General features: G+C 23.9%; 1 protein-coding gene across 3 annotated transcripts in view; it reads right to left on the bottom strand.

The window, feature by feature from the left end:
- The window catches only part of LOC112593246 (unconventional myosin-XV), a 53,551-nt gene extending 42,402 nt beyond the window's left edge, over positions 1-11,149 (bottom strand). For all 3 annotated transcript variants that reach the window (XR_003114592.1, XM_025337607.1, XM_025337608.1), the window contains exon 1: positions 10,872-11,149. The gene's annotated coding sequence lies outside the window, so the exon portion shown is untranslated. The remainder of the gene's footprint in view (positions 1-10,871) is intronic.
- Positions 11,150-21,021: the final 9,872 nt, after the last annotated feature.

The following is a 21,021-nucleotide window of genomic DNA, read 5'->3' as shown; positions in this document are numbered from 1 at the left end:
ACCAAAAAAAAAAAGAGGTAAAGTTTAAATTTTACAATTTTATTACATCGTAAAAACTGACTCAAAATAATTTCTCAAAAATACTTTTACAAGTTACAAGTAAACATAATAGAATAAAAAAATGATATTATCTTTGTAATTTACGACCAAATAAACGTTTATTTCAATTGCAAAATACCAAGATTTTTTTTACATGGAAAAATATTTTTATGTACCTCGTATACATCTATAGAATTTAAAACCGATTTCTAGCGTATAGAACACTTGGTGTTTATAATAATGTTCGATGTTATGTGCACCAACGGTTAAATTGAATGAGGTATGCTTTTGTTACATCATAACTCAATTGTAATTAACCAAATGTTTATTGCATCACTTCCTATAACAGCCGTTGATTATAACGCTCTCGAATGCATTTTATTGGAAATACTAGCTCGCCAGATTATTGGAGGGACGCAAAAATATTTGAAATTGTTTTTATAATAAAACACATTCAAAGGATTTACGGGTGTTGCTAGCTGCACGAATTTCACTCGAGAAGAAAAAAAAACAAAAGAAAACATAACGCCTCCGCACAACAATTGTGTGTCAACGCACTGATTTATGAGTTACTGCAAAATGTCAAAGATCATATATATATATATATATATATATTGTTATGAGTTTTTAACGGAATTTTCAATCTTGCGAAACAAACGTTCACTGATGTGATGTGAAGCCACCACTTCCATCTAGCAGTTGTGCGTTAAAAAAAAATCCAAAAAATAGCTTTTTATCATATCTCGTTTTATATATACTTATACATGGTATTGAAACACCGCAATAGGCCATTAATTTTATTAGTTCCATTTCCTATAGTTATTACCTACTATGGCTTTCATCGAATGGCCAGAAAAAAAGAATTTTTAAGGGTATAGGTACCTATAACGCGTTATTATTTTCGTGTTATGATTATAATCATCTGTTACTACTATTTTTTTTTTTTTTTTTTTTACTTCATTTGATCAAAATATTATTATTTTAGGAACATGTACTACTTAAAAATAATTTTCATAAATTTACTTTAGTAATACTGTACATTTCGATATATTATATTAGGTAGATATTAAAATATAATGTAAACATACAATTTTGTATTTTTGTTTATTATAACATATTAAACTATTTCCTAACATGGTATAATATTATGCAAATTATTATTAATATTTCAACGAATAAAAATTAAATTAGAAAATAATAAAGTTCAATAACTCATGTTTTCATAAAAATAAATATAATTTAATATCAAAAATATAATAACAATAATAAATACAGGTATGATATTATTAGTCTCGAGTATAACAACGTATATTTTTTGAGAACTTTAATTTAAAAATAATAACGATATATCTACATTCAGATTTATAACAGTATAACAATTTAATTATTATGCAAGGTTCAGATACTTATTATAAAATATTTTTTGATATACAAAATTGTTTTTAAAAGTTTTATTTGAATGGGTATTATAATAAAAAGGTTAATAAATCAAATAACGTTCTTGGTTTATTTGAAAGATAGAAGTTTTTATTTAATATAATGTCATTTAAAAAATTAATGAAAATAAGACATAAAATTAAAATCAAACATAGGTAACTCAAAGGAATTTACGAAAACTTTTACGCGGCTAAAATAAGCCTCGGGGCTGCAAAAACTAGAAAGTAAAAGCCAATAAAAGAAAGAAACAGCGATAAAAAAAAAATGCACACACTAACACTCCACTAATGTACTTGAGAAATTTCTCCCTTTCGATTTTAGAATAATTGCCAGATTGGCGAGGCTGGCACACCGCGCGGCGGCTGCATGGATACACTCACAAACATTAATAAACAAGGTTAGTAGGCTCGGGCACCGACGAGAGAGCAGTGGCGTGCACTTGTGGAACCGGTTTTTTATTTTATTTATTATTATTATTATTTTTTATATACTTATCAATAGCGACATTCCTTTCACGAGGAGTGTAAAAATATTATAAGAATTTCCAACCATCGTCTTCGACTTGCGCTGGCACTTGGGACATCTGCGAACCGTTATACACGAGGAACTCGTAGTTGCGGCTTCTGCATAGTAATAATATGGCGACAGAGCGTTAAATGATTATTAATATACGAATCACCAAGTGTAGTTGATACCTTATTTACGTAAAATTATATTATTATATTCGAATCGTTCGAATTCCGTTACGTACGTGCAAACGTACATAATATTGTACAGGATGTTTAAAAACCTGACGAGGCCTTAACCTTGATAAGGATAGGTAAACCGCAATAGTGTTTACGAGTTATTGGAGATATAGAAATACTATCATAAAAATAACAACTATCAAAAACTTCTTTCTTTTGGTGAGAGAAACTTTGTTGATGCATTAACCAACTATAATATATTATATTTAATATAAGAACATCGATACAGTGTAGAGCGATTCTTTTAAAATATAAAACACTAATTTCCCCATTGAATTTTTTAAAAATGTATATTTATATAACTTGGAATACCCGCCTATACTTATAGATTACAACACGTTTTTTTGGAGAAAAAATATCTTATTATTTTACAAGACTATAATTATATATTGTTTATGTATTGCGTTATTATAATAAGTATGTAAGTACCACTTTTATAACATAGATCTAAAAAAAGCGGTCACATTAATAATACAGTAAAATTATAAATATTCTATTTATTTTATTTCAACAATTTTTTTTTCAAATTTAACCAAATCAAAACAAATAAAAATGTTTTTTTCCATCCATTCACACAAACACGTAGATAGATAGGTCTATTTTTAAAACGAATGTCCTTAGATGAATTAATCATAAAATAGTTGTTATAAATTTATTATAAGTATTAGTATACTTACATAATAATAGTATGTTGTTTAGAAATATTTTCAAGTTTCAAGGGCGTTATAAGATGTATAATGTAGCAATCTAATACAGTAGAACCAATTTACCTCATAGTAATTCAATGATACATACAATATAATATTATATATTAACGTAAGCAATTGTTTAGTAGGTCTATGAACTGTATAAAATTATTTGGTTACCTATTGGATCAACAAACGTGGTTTACCTATATAAAAATCAATGTGTAATAATCAAATAAGATTAAATAAACTTTGACAGTCAAATGATAATAATTATTAAATAGGAACTATATTGTTTTAATTGTATATCATGTGAAATGACTAAAAAGAAAACATGAACATTTTTTTTAAATCGATTTTACAAAATATTATAGTTATTGTATTATGTCAAAATACAATTTACAAGAAAAAAATGTAAATATACTGCCTAAAATGAATCATATTTTATTCAATACTTCAACACACTATACTTAATGTAAATAATATTAGGTATTTTATGTTGAATTGTTTTAATATTCTTCTAGACTCAAGTTATAAAATATAATATGTAATTTGCATCGAGTGAAAATCTGAATTTTTATTTTTTGAATAATTACTTATGTTGCAATTACAGTATGTAGTGCATAGCTAAAGTATGAAACTTATTATGCAAGAACACGAATATTGTATATGGTTAATACGTACATAAGAGTATAGCTTATAAATAGTTAATATTATACCTACTATACATTTTTAGACTACATATAAAATATTTCACTCAACAATCTAAAAATGAAATATCTATCGTGACTTAAACTCTATTCACATATTATAGAAATATAATTGTCTATTATAGAACATTTAAAAATATTATTATTTCTAAATAGGATTTATTATTTCTATCAAGGAATCTGTATTGAAGTTATAAATAAACTATATAAAATACTAAAATGTGACACTCATCACACAAGGCATAATAATGGTAATTTCACATTCAATTGATCAAATTATGATTTTAGCATATATTATAAAAGATATTGGTCACAATTTATGTATATTATCATTTTATATCATTGTCATTTGTAAAATTGTCTTGTAACAATATTGACAATAGTTACCAACTAAAATGTTAAACTAATTTTATTTTTATTAAATAACTGTAAAATGTTAACAGTGTTTTTGTTTGAAATGTATGTTATTTGTTTATAACTATGTTTATTTTATAAAAAAAAAAAAATATAATATAAGCAAATAAATAGTTATTATTTCTGTAACTATAAAATAAAGAACATAGATACGTTTAAATATTGTCTGAAAATATTTTAATATTCTAAAAATAATCCCGTAGTGGCATTCATTGAGTAATACTGAATGAATAATACATGCGTGATTAAAGAATTTTGTATTTAACTTTTGTTTTATTATCAAAATTTTTAAAATAACAAATAACGAAATAGACCAAAACGTAAATTGTGTATAGGTCTCTAAAAAAATGATGTAGGTCTATTATATATAACAAGATATATTTACTAGTGTTATGCAAGTACCTATAAAAAACATGCAATTCGGATAAAATAATATTTAAAACAATGGAAAAAATTTCAGAAAATTATATATTAATTATCTATTATAATTAGGCAACTCATTTATTGATATAAATTAAAGAAAATCAATGTGTAAATATTTATTAACATTAAATTAAAGCTACATTTTTATTATAAAGTATATCATTATGATCATTTTTAATTTTTTCTCGAATTGTTTGCAATATGTATAAGTACCTACTAATAATTTGAGTATAAATAAAAATAGTTATATTCTGTAATGGAATAATTTAGTTACTACATGAATGCTTTTTCTGAAAAAAATGTAAATTAAGTCAATACTTTTAAAGTGAATAAAAGTAAAACTTTATACATATAGCAGTACTAGGTATATTATTTGTAGAAAGTAATAAACGTGGGTTTATTTATTTTAACTATTAATAAAACTACTACGTTTTTTACTGTTACGCTAAAATTAGTATGTTATTTAATATTTCCCAGCTATTATGCCTAATAAATTACACAATTTTTGTTTGGCTGAAAAATAAAATATACTATTAAAATACAACATATTATTATCTTATACAATCATGACATTAAAACTCATCTATAGTTTATAAGATTTTATTTAGTTTCAGAATCAAATCGACTATTTTATTTATAAAAGAATATTCAATAGTTGTATAAATGTATGGAAGTAGCATCAAATAAAACTACAATTAAAATCCGCAATTCAGATCAAATATCTGATTTTAAAGATTTTTCCTTAATATTAATAGTGCTATTTAAATATGCTATAAATTTTGGTGATTAATTCAAAATTATTTTAACAAGAAATATATAATGAAATATGCATAACACAAAGTAAATGAAATTAATTAACATTATTTTATAATTTATTAAATTATATTTATATACCATAATATATTATAATAGCTTATTATTCTGTAGAAGTGTGAAATCTCAAATGAGAAGTAATTGACTTAAATATTTAATTCGTTACTTTATAATTACACACATATTGAGTTCAAAATAATCAAATTAGGAAAAAAATAGTAATTATTAAACTATGATTTTTTTCAAAAAAGTCACATGTTGTGAAATACATACTTCATCAATTATATCATATACAAATTTAAGTGTTAACAAATGAAATTAAGATTTTACTAATATTGTTTCATTAGTAATTAAATTCAATGTAATATATTTACGACAATAAAAATAGAAAATTTGAAGTTTTTATTCGTTATTCACGGAAATACAAATAACAATATATTTTATAATACTAAGTGAAACAAGTGTATTTCGTCTGATCGTTGCATAGTACAGCAGTGTACAAATCGTTTGTAAATGACTCATCCATAATTCTGCTAAAGACGACAGTCAACTTTATACAGAGCGATTCACAAGGGTCAAGGATTCTCATTTCCAGTTTCCACTAATAATTTATTTATTCAAATTCTAATTTATAACACTTAGATTTTTATATAATTTCAGAAGTGTCCAATGACGATACAAAATTTTTCTTGTTTAATGAAACCATGCTTTGTATGTAAAATATCTTCTGTTTTTGAAAAATATCGATGTATCAAAGTTGAAATTCAAACGAATAGTTTTATAATTAATTAACTTAATATATTTATGATAATAGGTCAATAACACTAGGTTTAAAATATATGTGTATTATAAATATTATATTAATTCATATTTTCCTATTAACATATTATAATTTGTAAAAATAATCCAATTATACGTAGTAGATTAAATATTACATACATTTTACATTTTTAAGAGCTACCTAATAAATATTAAGGACTTATGCATTTTAATAATTTAGAAACTAAATACGCATTTTATATAATAATTTCTGAAGTCAGAACATACATAAATTGAATAAAAATCTAAGAATTTGAAAGTATAGTCTTTAAAGATACTTAAAAATCCAAAAAGTTAGAATTTGAAAATAATAATTGCTAAAAAATAAATTAAATTGAGTTTGCTTAGCCGGTATATCATTCTATATATTATATTATATAGGTAATACAATAGATATATTATAATCATGTTATAAATATATTACTACAATAATCTTATAACTTAAACGTTTGCTTGCCATGCGTAAAATGTATATAACTAAACTAACTGTTAATATTTTTATGTGCATAATATACATAAGTCATATAGAATTTAGCGGAGTGGTCCTTAAAGATAGTTTTATAATAGAAAGCGTCGCATAACATTAGATTAACATCTTACACGTTCACTAATTAATGTATTTGTCGTGATCAGCTTCGTCGACCGCATGGATTGCTTAGACTCTTGTAAATTTATGGGTGATGGGTACGAAATGTAAATGGTTATTATAGATAAGCTTCAACAGTATGAAGACATCTTCTTGGTGTCAAAAACTATACTACTCTGTGTAGACTGTGAGGTGTGTGTGTTAAATTGAGAAATTTGATGGCCAATTTTATTTGTAACAAAATTTAGCTAACATGTTACCATAATTTATAACCGATCATTAATCAAATAACAAATTTTAAGTGAAAATAATTTTACACATTTAGATTTAAAACTTATAAAATTTGAAATCAAAAATAAATAATTTAAAAAAGAACAATCATCCTAAGACTTCACGGTTTACAAACAATATAGTAATAGTGTAATAATATATTAACTCATTTGGTAAATAAATTAAAATATCACAATAATAGCGGTAAAAATTTAATTTGTATGTTTATCACTCGATGAATCTGATCGTCGAAACACAGATAATTTAAATGTGAATCAGTGGACTCACGTCCATCGTAAATCATATAGATTGACTTTGTTGTGTATTGAGTTATGACGATACAAATACTGTTAAAATCAGTAGATAAACCTTACGGAGCGAAGACGTTTTTCCGATGCATAACCCAATTGGTGGATAAATTAAAATACCGCAGTAAAAATTTCGGTCACACTTTTTCCGCTCGATGAATCCGTTCAACGTCAGAAATCTAGATGATTTGACATCGTCGTTATATTATTTTGACGAAGAGAATCAACGCTAATCGTAGAGACTGATTTTGCGGTGTATTAAATTCCGACGAGAAAAAATTCGATTACTATTTACTCCACCAACATATTATATTATAAATACTCGCATCTATCTACCCATATAATGCTTTATGATATGCAGCTCGGAGGCGTCCATACGGAATTCCACCGACCACGAACGGATTGGGACCGTCTATGTATAGTTGATACGTGCACACTTGCAGGGACGCTCGACAGCAAACAATTTACAGCAAAATAAAATGAAAAACGGGCGGAAAACGAAGGAGAAAAAAAAAGAATCGTAATAAAACACAGGACTATGCGATATTTTTTCATCAGAATATTATGGTGACCGATCGGTCTCGTGTTTCCTATATCGCCGGTCGGTGTTTCGCGCACGCATTATTTTCAATGACGTCCGGTATGCATTTTTTTATTACACTATATGCACTTGACCTACGCCTATATTATTCCTATACGCTGGCAACAGCGGCGCGCCCGCCTGCCAATGACGATGAGTCTTCACGAATGATATCGTTGGATCGAGAATGGGCCATGTGTAGCACGGAAATGCAAGGAACGACACAGAGTCCAATGCACTATACCATCACAGCCTTACCTATCTAATAATAATAAGTAATTGTAATTCGGAACACGAGCATTACGGTATCGCATGAGCCCATTGTACACCGCGACGCGTACATTGTAGGCACACACTAACACAGTACACATAGACAATTGAGCACGTACAAAAAGGCGCGTTCTTCCCTAAAGGTATACTATATATTATTATTATTATTATTATTATTACTATTATAACCTACGCGTGGTGGATGAGTGGCGGCCCCACGAGCGGTTTAAAATAATTGAGAGTCAGGTGAATTAATATTCGGTAATGGCTAGACGACCTAAATCGATCGCACAGAATGCGACACTCCGCCGTTCCGAAGAGCACGTAATTAAACGCCGAAGTAACAATTACAGAAGATTTATAAAAATGAAAAATAAAACAATACTGTACCTAATATAATAGGTTTTATTAAATATTGGTATCTATTGGTACTAACAAGGATTATAATAATAATAACATCGAAAAAGTTGCGAACTTGTGACGCAAAACAACTTATTAATCCAATTTGTATTTTATTCGTGTATTATATTTTATAACGCGTTATCAATCGAACCATATATATTGATCTATGGTAAAAGTTTTCAAAACCAGGACAAATTCCATTTCGCTGTTTCCATAAAACAAATTATATTTTATTCCCACTGCAATCATGTATACAATGTTCATATTTACAACTAATGTTATCAATTTATATCATGTTTTTGTTTTCTCTCATAACATAATAATACACCTTCTTCGAAATAGGTTATTTTAAATTTTAGTATTGTGTAGTTCTAATATACTTCTACGAGACTAGTGAAATAAACTATAAGACAAAACCAAATTATTATTATGAATTTTATTTCGCAAATAACTTTTGTTAATGACTTTTTCAATACAGTTATACAACGGTTTATAAATTTTAACTCACGTAATTTAATTGTTATAATTATTATAATGAAAGAGTATACGCCATCAATATTCTTTACAGTTGTATCCGAGAAGAATAAAAATATATTTGTATTAATTAAATACATACTTAACATCGATATTAAATAACTATACGCAAAAAGTATGTCATAAAGACATAAAATATTCAAATAATTATACTAATTTGTATTAATTATTATCGACAACAAATGATAACTTTTATGTATTTGCAAATGAAAAACGTCAATGAAATAAAATTAATTTTAAAAGTTATAATAAGTGTAAAGTAATAACAATTTCGTCAATACAACAGTTGTTTACTTACAAAATGTTTAGTTGACCAAGATCAATTAATTTAGTATACTTATTACTTAAGTATGTTTTTGGGTTGTTTAATTTTACAATAACATTTCTACTAAACCAGGATTAAAACATTTAATGAAAAGCGCATAGCATAATATTATTGTTGACTACAATAATAATTTTAAGAAGAAATTGTGCGCTATTTTAAAAAAAAATTTAATTTTTCTTCAATGTTCATTAGTTTTCCATTTGTATAGAATGACAAGTATACATTTATTAATATCAATCTTAATTAATAAAAATTTATTTTTACACTTTAAAATATCTTGATTATTTATATTATTTATTAGTTATTGTTAACATAAAATAGTACCTCTAAATTATTATTAACATTTCTTTTATGTATATAAAATACATTTATAATATGTCTTTTAAACGATAATTAATTGGCCATTGTTTACCTAAATGTAGTCATTAATGTGTTGCTATTAAAAAGGCATTTCTTCATAATAACTACCTATTATTGGGATTTTTAATATTTCTCGGTACATTATAAAATTATTGATTTGATATTAAAATTTAAAACATACTTTTAGGAATCATTTATTTATATAAATAAAACTACCTAGTACGATGTAAAATCATTATATATAAGTTAATTGTCTACCAGTTTAATATTATTTTATCAAGGGAAAATTAGCATTGACATTCATATTTTACATAATTTACCTATTAAGTTTAGTGAGGATTAAAAAAAAAAAAAGAATTGACTTTATAACGCTAAAAATAATAAGTTTTTAAACAACAATTTATCAAAGACAGAATATTTTGGCCTAGTTGTGATTTTTGTGCGGATATGTAAGAAAAACCAAAATAAAATAAATACTGTTTAAATTGAATCTATAAAATTTGATCATCATTTGACTAATGAAGAAACCAAAAAAAAAAAAACTCAGATAGGTAGGTATCTACAATAGTAATTTATTGGAGTGTTCTTAAATTTAAAAATAAGCAAAACTCCTCCCCGATTATCTGACCCTTCAACTATTGGTTTATACGTACACCACAGAAAAATCAATTGATTGACAGATGCAATTGAAATTATTATTTTTTTAAATATCAACGAAAATGTATGACAGCAAAAACGCCGTGTGCGCCGTGTTCGTGACCGCGCATTAAAATCTTTAGTACCCATGTATGCAGTGTCGCTCTAGAATCGTGTATTTTTCGTTACCACAAGAGTGAACGAAAACGTTTTATAATGTTTATTAATAATTATTTATGTCGTATTAGTTTTCAGAACTCTCGATAATATGTAACCAGGGTTTGGTTTTACCTACAGTTTCAAGAGAGTAGGTTAAAGGGTTATCCAAGAACAAAGTAACGTTAAAAGTAAAACATTTTTTTGGGTTGTAATGAGGTAGGTACTCGGGTACATATTTGATTTTGAAAAAAAGTTTTCAATATTATTGTTTTATTTCATCAAAAGTAATCTGACCGGTGATTACAGCATTCCGAACAACGTAAAAAACAAAAAAATCTTTTTATTCAGACTCACCCGATGAGTATAATATATTTCACCTGCGGTCCACTGCAACTCGAATGGTATGCATCACACTCACTATATTATCGTATTACACATCAAACTAAACTAACGAAACGAAAATAAACAATAAATAACACTTAAGGAGAAAACATTCAATAAACAAAATCGGTAATCACGAAAAAAATTTTTGACGATTTTCTCTAACGAACGCACAACGCGTATATTTTGACCGTAAGAATCGACTTATGCCTGACTAGTCAGTGTTATTGTTTTGGATCTGATGTAGCGTGGCAGTATCACGTTGATAGCTGCTGCTCACCACCATACCTGTTTAATCCTACCTACCTGTCGGACCGGAGTGAGATCGTTCACGTACTCACCCACAGTGCAGCCAACATAATTGCTACAGGCGAGAGATAGCCGATAATAATATTCTAACATTTTATAGTATTAAATACCATAACATCTAGAAAAATTCCAATTTACTTAGCTACCTAATTTGTCAACTAATAATCTAAAATAATGTACAAATTATATTATTTATTTTTAATTATCGTATTTGCATTGTACTGCTATAATATTGTTTGTAATTTATCTCATTGTTTTTTTATTAAAAATTAAAATTTTTTACTTAGGCATTTCAATGGTAATGTTGTAACTTATAACTATCTAATCATATTATATTCATATAGTACTTAGTCGGAAAATAGTCGATCGATTACAAGTAAAACAAATGTTAAGTTTTTTTTTTTTTTAATTTACTAGTAAATATCATGTCAGATGAATAAATACTTTATTTTGACTTAGATTATTTTCAATTACAATGTAAAACATTTCTAAAATGAAACGTTTTCAATAATTGGCACTCTTTTGTACTTTTAAACAATATTATTATTTTATATTATAGGGTTACAAGTACTCTGAAACATTTTGAAAGCTTAAAGAATAATACTTGATTTAACTTTTGGCAATTTAATAATTATTTAAAAAAATAACACGATTTTAAAGAATCTTATACAAATATTTCTAGGTGGCTAGGTTCAGGCCCGAATTGAACTGGGGAGCTACTGAGAAAATCTCGGCGGGCCGCATAAAATTTGGGCTGGTTATAATCACGATTAAGCATAAGCAAAAAGCTTTTATTTTAAAATATATATCGTTGCTTGTCATGTATAATACAATCAAATCTCCACATATGAATGGACTGATAGAAATTGAAAATCTCGATGGGTCGAAAAGTCTCAAACCGGCGCTGACTAGGTTTATATATTCAGACGTTATGATTAAAATTTTAATCACAAGTTTATTTTTTTTTAATAGGTACCTATAATTGTATATATTTAAAAAAAAAATAATGATTAAGTCGAAAATCATTATTTATTGAAGGTAATAAGTATTTAATAATCGCATTAGTATAAAATTAAATACGTTTAATTATATATTAATTATTAATAAATTATCTATCCATATAAATACATAAATACATAATATGTTATACTAAATATATATTTTTAATAATATGGCGCAACGTCACTCCAAATTTTTTCTAAATTTTTTTTTACAATCAGATTCTATATTTTTTTTACATTGTATTGTCGCGGTTTTTTTAACATTAATGTTCAAATTATAATTTCCGAAAATATCCCCTACAATATTTAAATTATAATAAAATATTATATAAATAAAAGCATTAAATTAATTATTGTTTAATAAATAAAAAAATAAAACAAAACAAAACAAAAATATAATTGAACAACTCAAGTTTATAAATTTCAAAGAAAACAAATGTTAAATAACTTACGTTATTTTGTTTAGCCAATTGCACACTTAGACATATCATAATATTATTAAATAACACAATTTGAGAACATATTAATTATAACGATACTTTCATTGAAGTCTCCGTAAAAATTTATTATAATATTCATGATAATTAAATTACGGTTGTGAGTTATTTAAAACAGTTCATTCATACAATTTTAAAATCCATGATAATTAAAATGGGGATTACAAGAGCTTATATAATGAAAATAAATAATGCAAAATTAATTATTTTTAAGTACACACTCCCAACCTAATATACAATATATACAGTATCTATTTTTCCTGCAATATTTATATTTGTGTTTATTTATATTTTAAGTTACCCATAAATATCATAGTAGATTAATAAATATTTTATAGTTTAATTAAAATTCAAAGTAATTAGAAAAAAAAATGATACATATTATATTTCATGATTGTACGTAATATGCTTTCATTTATTGGTCATTTTGTATTCCCAAACAATGATCAATAGAGTTCTTGTGTTATTTACACATACGCGTATTATATACGTATACCAACTTTTACGTTGGCTTTTACCAACTTATTGCAGAGTATTTAAAATTAAAGATGTTTTAATTACCTGACATTATGCAACCTTTTAGAAAATCTGTCGTTTATTTGTGTAGGTAAGACATTTTACTAATTAGCGTACTTTAACAGAGAATCTTAGTATGCAATTTGATCACAGAACAATTAATTTTCCAATCTAATTTATATTCATTTTATTCTAAAATAAATTTTAAACAACAATTTGGTTTATTTATGTAACAATTTATACATTAGATTATTTTAAATAATATGATAATAAATTATTACCAACGTAGTTATATATTTTGTAATGAATTATGTTTTAGGTATAACTCCTTATGAGGTATAACTATTATTATTAAGTGTATAAGCATATGAAACAATACACACTACTCGTTTTAATTTTTAGTTTTTACGTAATAATTATATTTAGTTTCTGTATCGGATTCTTTTTTTATTGTAAAAAGTATAGAACTGTAAAAATTGTGACTCTATTTTTGGTTAATAAATAATCATATAAAATCAAAATATAATATTAGAAACGTCAATTTAAAAAAGTTTGTTAACGATGACAAATACGGTAAGACATGACAAGCATACACATTTAGTATTCTTAATATTGTACATACATTTTTTTTTTACTACTTTATATAAAATTTTATTGTTCAAGCTGTTTGACATATACCAATTTTTTAATTTAAAAATATGATAGTTATATATTAAACATTATTGTAGATAATGTAAAATAAATTAAGAAATTTATGGGTAATGAAATAATTTACTTAATATGAATAATTTTTTAAATACTATTCTATTGTGTATCCAGAAATAAATGTAATAATTAAAAATGAAACATAACTAATATAGTACATAAAATATGTGAAGTTTAAAAACGTAATATAAATCGTATAGGTACTAAAAATATGTCAAAATACAAAAAGTTTTTTTAGGCTGCAAGGAAATCACTACTTTTGTATAAAATGATAAATTTAATATCAAAACTAATAATATTTATTTTATTTTAATTAGTTTGAAGCGTGAAATCTTTGATTAAAATCTTTCTTTAGGATTTGAATAATCAACATTATTAAATATGAAAAAATAAAAAATAAACACCTCAGATCTAACAAAACCCAATTAAGTGAAATGATTGAATATATGAACTGATTACATAAATTAAAAAAAAAAATAAATTATATTTTCGAAACACTTTAATTTTCTAGTTTATACGTATAAAAAATAAATTGAACAAAATAATATTTTTTATTGAAATAACAGTAGTAAAATCTATTTATTTTAATGGCTAATAATGTGTTGAAAATATAAATATTACTGATTATAAATTGAAATTCATGTACGAGTATAGTATATATTTAAATAAAAATGTTTACTCTTAACGAATAAAAAGTAAAAACTTTGTATTTCAATACTATTTTTATAAAGATATAATACTATATATTTTTATGTTAATTGAAAATAAAAACCATGAATTCTCTCATTGTTTTGGATTTTGGTGTTGCTTAATCCTAAAACTTTCAAAACATTGAATAATATATTATATTAACTCATTTTTTTTTGCCAGAATATAATTTTTTTTTTTATATACTTATATTTTTACTACTATTTGATATTATGTTAATTGTTTATTTTTCACTGTTTAAAAAAATTATGTGATTATAATTTGTTTTTTGACTTAAATATTTAACACTATATTTTTAAACACTTAATGTTTTACTTTTTTTCTTTTTTTTTGTAATTAAATTATTCACATATAGCTATAGGTACTACAAAAAACTTTTAACTGTAACACAAATATCCGAAATATTAAACTCGTTTCAGAGATCATAATTATATTTATATAATATAATATTTTTCAGCTAGTTTTCTAAGGATAAAGAGCTTTTAATACAGCCGGTGTATTATTACTATAAGAGTATGGCATTTTAAAAATAAAACTTTTATAAATAATTAATAAATTTGTTTTTGGATGCGTTCCAATCACTTAATACTAAGTTTTGAGCAAAAATTTCATATATCTAACTAAGCTGTACTCGAGCAGTTAAGTACAACTGCAATATAATAATATATTTTAAAGAACCAGAAAGTAACATTATATAGAATTGAAATTTACATATTAAATTAGATATGCTAAAAGCACTGAAAGGTTTTGTTGAAAATAATATTGATGTAAATATGAAAGAGTATTCATTATAAAGTTATAAAGAATGGTGTTCTAAAAATCATTAATTTTTTTTTTTTTTATATAAAGTTTATGAACATAATGTACAATCAAGAACCAAGTAGTTACATATTTTCGGTTTTCAAGATTTATAAAATTACTTATTAGCTTAACATTTTTAATGTTTGAGCTGCATGTAACTATAATTTAGTCACACTTTAACACAAAGTCTGTAGCAAATAAGAGTCATTACTAGAGCTATAATCAGTATACAAATTAAAAACTATGAAAAAATATCAGAAGAAATACATCGTTATTTATTTATATTTAAATTAATCCCCGCGAAGGTATAAAGCGATAGTATAAAATACATACTATAAGAATATTATATAAAAATAGTATTAAAATACATGCAACAAATTATTTTACTTAAAATTGCTATCGAAAAATATAATTATCCATAATTGAAAACTAAAATTTTGAATGAAACACTACCTATTAAGATTTTAATAAATTATGATTGACGATAGTCAACATGCTACTTTTTTATGGTTTGCTATTATTATAATTTACATAATGCTATTAATTTGCTATTATATAGGTATAATTTTATATTTTTATTTTTGGTGTTAAAATTTAATTTAATGTATTTCATAGTGACTGTACGATAATAATACATTGAATAATAAATAATAACTATGAACTACAAACTATAAACAAAAAAAAGGGTATAGGTGTTATTATGATGTTACGCTGAATTTGTGAAATTGACGATTTAATGAAATCAGTAATTTTCATGAAAAATTAACAAAATCGACAAAATGTTATTGAATTCATGAATGTAGGTATATTTTTCCTATCCTAATTTAGCAATATATAATTCGATGACGATTGACGCGTATACTCCACTAGGTTCATTAGTTACTTATATGTATAGATACCATTGAATTGAGTCCCGAAAATACTTTTGAGTTATCGGAGTTAAGTCCGACCAATATTGTTAGATTATTCAAATTGAGCCCCTTTCTTTAATTGTAATAATAAGTATAAAGAGTAAATTAGTTAAATATTAAAAATAATAATAAATAAAAATAATTTTTACTTGAAGAATAATATTTTATCGACAGTTATAGAAACATATTAATAAAAAAATTGAAAATAGTAATTTGGAAATTTCAAGTACAACTTATCTTATTAATTTTGGAAATATAACAAAATATTAAAAATTGTTTTAGGAAAAATAATTATTTTACGGGTGAATATCTAAACATACACTCTATTTTTCACTCGTAATAATTTGATAATTAAATAAGTATTAACAATTGTGTATCTCCAGCTATATAAGTAGTTATGACATTTTATCTATATGGGCTCAATTCAAACACATAAAAGTAGCATGGACTCAATTTAATATCACCGATATGTATTAGGTACGACACCAAACATTTCTTTATCAAGTTAAATTAATGACCTAAATGATTAAATCAGTTAACAATGATAGACAATATGATATGTATAGAGATTAGAGGCATATAATAATACTAATAATAATATGAGTTTATAGGATAATTCACTTCTTAAATATTTTATTTCGATTATTATCTTGGTTATTACTTCAACAAAATAATCTACCAACGACTAACATTATATTATGTTCAATGTTCAGTAAATTTAATTTATACGTGTTGAACCTAAACAGTGAATATGAAGTGCGGACTTTTTTGAAGTACGCTTACGTTATGATGTTGGTATTTTAATTTTTAGCGACGATGAATTTAAAATAGACAGCAGAACTAAATGCTGAAGTTGTAAATATTTTAACTGATGATCCTACTGTTAAAAAGATAGACCTAACCGTCCTAACTTAATAAAGACTACGCAAAACATTTTTATGTTGGATAGTGAAACTGATATAGAGGTAGAGTTAAATATAGTTTCCGATCATTCTGCTGAAATGCGATACAAGATTAAAGCACAAAATTGAAAGCATCAAGTAGATAGGATGATAAACAGAAAGGTATTCTTTTTCCTTTAAAAGTCAAAAACAATGTTCTAGTGGCTATCCCATCAACGGCCTTATTGGTTTCACAAAATCAGTAGTTTTTCTACTGGATTTTTAATATCATCGATTTAAAAAATTTAGCGTAAAAATTATTTGTATCAAATAAAAATTCTGTTTTTTTCTTTCTATAATTAATCTATGGCATATGATACAATAATCTAAAATATGATTGATCAAATACAATTCCATACAATACATAACGATGTTATATTTGTATATTTCTGTGAAGTATACACACAGTGCCTACCTACATTATATTTTGAAGTACTTATAGGAATCTTTTTTATTTTTAGTCATAAATAAAAATATTAGTGTATACAAATTTTTTGAAACAACTTTATAAGCATGTCACGTAATAGTTTGTGAAATTTTATTTTATATACTAATAAATAAAAATATTTGATAAATAAAGGTATAAAACATTTATTTTTTATAGTCATATGAAAATACCTAGTATTATTATTGCATTGGTATAGTAGGTATTTACTAATACTATTGTTAGGCTTGAAATATGATTAAATGTTAAGGACGTAACTTCGTCGAATCAAGAATTAGATTATAAAGGAATAAGATAAAGAAGTAATTTTATTAATTATATTATGCAGAAAACTTTCATAAAAAGTTAGTTAACACTAATGGAAATTAATTAACTGTTGTACCTTAATGTTTAATGCATATTATTTATTTTAGTATCCAGATATTCGATTACTTTTATATAACAATTTACTTTAAAAAAAAAGTCTCAGATTTTATTTATATTTTAAAAATAACAATTAAACATAGAAAAATTAACACATTATTAACTGTGAAATTATTTTGAATGAGTTATAATTAAATACTTTTGTTTATTTTAGCATAAATAATATTCTTTGTTATTGGGAAAGCTACAGATTTAAAATTATTTTTTTATTTACAACAGCACAAGCTAGTGTTATGTAATTTTAATTTTATAAAATACTTACCTCAAATATATAAAATACTAAAATATATAATTATCTGTGAAGATTTTAATACTTAATAATGTAAAAAAAAATGCAAACATAAATTTTTTTTTATAAAAAATTAAAGGAATTTATATTGTACATGTAAGTTAATGCTATTTATTAATGATTCAGTTTTCTAAGCAGATAATGATATCGTATTGATGTATAACTAATATGTTTTTTGTAATTGTTATTTCACTTTCAAAATTTTTTTATTTTTAATTTTATTAGAATTTTGAAAAAGTTTTTATTATTACCTTATTCAATCAAAATACACCAAATAAATTAAAAAAATGTTTTTACTATTCACGAGAAAAAAACATAATCTATTATTACATAAAATATTATACATTTATATTAAATTTTAATGTATTATTTGGCACTGTATATATTATAATTGGCGTTGTGCAACCTTTCATAGAGCCAGTAAATTAACTAAACAATTTATACAGCTATGCATTGCTACTATTATTATGATTGTTATTTCACTTGGTTATAGTAATATGTTAAAAAGCTATGTGTTGTATAGTATAAGTATTTAGGTATTCATAATATCGTAGTAAGTTATTTTAGGTATTTATAAGGATTATTTGACCTCGATATTTCAAATGTTATTTCATTCTACCTACAATTAAAATGATTAAATTTATAAACCTTATAGTATTTTTGGTTTACCTATGCTGTTCAGTAATTAGTTAAGACATTCTATATCATAAATTTGTATCAAAACTAAAACAAAAAAAGTGCTGATATAATAAAAATGTTCAATTATAATCAATGAAACAAAATTTTTAAGCTATTATTATTATTTAAAGTATCCGTATAATACTTATGTCTAAAAAATTAATATATAATAATAAATATTTATTTGAGTTTAGTATTTATTTAAATTTTAAAATATGTATAACGTTAATCATAATATGTTAGAACCTGTGCAAATATGTAATAAAATATAATGATAGATAATATTAATAATTTATTTTATTAGATATATTTAAAGTGATTACTGATTAATCATAAGATAGAATGATTATCATCAAAAATAATTTTTAAATTACTATACACACAAAAAAAAAAAAAAAATAAATAAAAAAAAATATCAATTATCTATCTAAAGAAAATTGAAATATATTTTATGAGTGAACATTAAATGTGTAGTTGGATATGTCTAATAAATATTATTTTACTGGATTGTGAATCAATATATTAATAAATAAGTTGTTATGTTGTATTTAATAATCTGTATTTAAAGATAAAATAATATGAACATATTTTTACTTTAAATGTGTTTAATCTATATAAAATGAAGTAAATAATCATTAGTTTAGTTTTTGTATACTATAAGTATTATAATAATAATCTAAACGTACTTTAAAAGCTATTAAGGCAATTATTATTATAAAGGGGAGATAATATTATAAACTCTTAAAATATTACACTACTGTTGGGTAACTTTTTTACCTTTATAAAATAAATTATATAAGTTCAAAAGTCAGTTGTATTTAAATTAAAACGTGTAAAAAAAATTACTTAGAAACTCTTAGAAACGATTTGTTGTAATTTTAGCCAGTATCAAAAAATAAATAATTTTTAACGTTAATATAAAGATTTTACTTATATACCGTAATCCTCGTTTATAGAATTTATATTATAATAGGTTACCATTACGTGTTTTTATAATTATATCTCTATCATACAAAAAAATAGTGTCATTTACTAATGTTTAATAATATACAATATATTATATAACAAGACACCTTATAGCCGTAATTTTCAATCTTTTCTTTTATCTCAGTTTCACCTACAAATTAAAAAAAAAAAATGTGCATATATTATTTTATTTTAACAATGATATTAATTACTGTATTAAAAAAAATAAAAGATGATACATTTTATAAATATTTAACTTCTATTTAAATATTTCAACATAAAAACACTTTAGTTGTTTATAAATTCAAGTGGTACTAGTTTTTATACGTTGTGATGCAATTTGTATGCAGTCACAATTTTACTTTTGACACTAATTTTTTGTATATAATTTTAAATTCAAGAATATTTTATTAACATGTTTTAAATTGTAAAATGATAATATAATGTATAGTAAATTAAAAAAAATAGTTTTATTAAGTATTTTGCACCTCGAACACGGGTACTCTTTTGCGAAACAGAATTCAAAATCCTGGATAATTGCACTCTTAAGTCCTTCTTCCCTAAATATGACACTAATTAATAAATATAATGTCGATTATACATAAATACATTTATTTAGAATTTTATAGATGGTAGGTATCTAGGAAGGCTTATATAGTATTAGAGTGTGTAAATATGAATGCAATTATTAAGAAAGCACTATGATTTATAACAAGCTAATTATGTATCTAATTTATTATGATTCACTTCCAGTTATTGCGATTAATCATTACGGTGAAGTAAATAAGTAGTTAGCTTATTAATAATTTCTTATTATATACATATATTCTTAAATATTTAACTGGGAAATGAATAATTTCCAAAAGTGTGTTTATTTTTACACCAGTTTATTGTTATTTGTTGAATTAAACCATCTCATGATGGTTATAATTT

Source organism: Melanaphis sacchari, unplaced genomic scaffold (genome assembly GCF_002803265.2).
Source record: "Melanaphis sacchari strain LSU unplaced genomic scaffold, SCAv2.0 Contig1_pilon_pilon, whole genome shotgun sequence".
Taxonomy (NCBI): Eukaryota; Metazoa; Arthropoda; class Insecta; order Hemiptera; family Aphididae; genus Melanaphis; species Melanaphis sacchari.
The sequence above is the reverse complement of the archived record's forward strand: the minus strand, read 5'-3'. Positions and strand labels throughout refer to the sequence as shown.